Source organism: Pinus tabuliformis, chromosome 6 (genome assembly GCF_031772625.1).
Source record: "Pinus tabuliformis cultivar Carrire ecotype Pingquan chromosome 6, CPIR1, whole genome shotgun sequence".
Lineage (NCBI taxonomy): Eukaryota > Viridiplantae > Streptophyta > Pinopsida > Pinales > Pinaceae > Pinus > Pinus tabuliformis.
The window spans coordinates 1730472603-1730473354 of record NC_142292.1 but is presented as its reverse complement, the minus strand read 5'-3'; positions in this window follow the sequence as shown (position 1 = coordinate 1730473354).

The window sequence follows — 752 nt, the reverse complement described above, 5'->3', positions numbered from 1 at the left end:
TGAACACCAATCCACAACAATACCACCTTTTCTCCGTAAAGCTAGGGGCCGAAAGAAGAGAAGAAAACAACATGAAAGAAAGAGAGAGAGATATCAAACGCGTCCACCGGCTCACAGGGGGAGGCTCAAACAGGGAACAAGCTTCCCCACCCCCGTGCCTTCGCAAAAAGGGGGGGAACTGCAGGGGACGCCGATCGAGAAGGACTAGGGTGGCCACCCTCAGAACTCACACTGCTTTTCGTCCTTCCAGAACACCAATCCACAACAATCCCACCTTTTCTTCGTAAAGCTAAGGGGCCAAAAGCAAGAAGGGAAGAAAAAAACAGGAAAGAAAGAGATATCAAACGTGGCTACCGGCTCACAAGGGGAGGCTCAAACAGAGAACAAGCTTCCCGAGCCCCGCGCCTTCGGAAAAAGGGGGGAACTGCAGGGGACGGTGATCGAGAAGGACTAGGGTGGCCACCCTGGGAACTCGTACTGCTTTTCGTCCTTCCCGAACACCAATCAACAACAATCCCACCTCTCCTCCGTAAGGCTAGGGGCAAAAGGAATAAGGGAAGAAAACAACACCAAAGAAACGAAGATCCCAAGAAAAGAGAGAAGCTCAACAGCACGCCGAGAAAGATGTCCGCTAACCAAAAAGAAATCAAACAAGGCACCCAATCAAAAAAGCGTCCCACCTCTTCACACCCTCCCACATGCATTCATCACAACACCCTTTCCAACCCTACAACATAGCAAACAACCAAGCA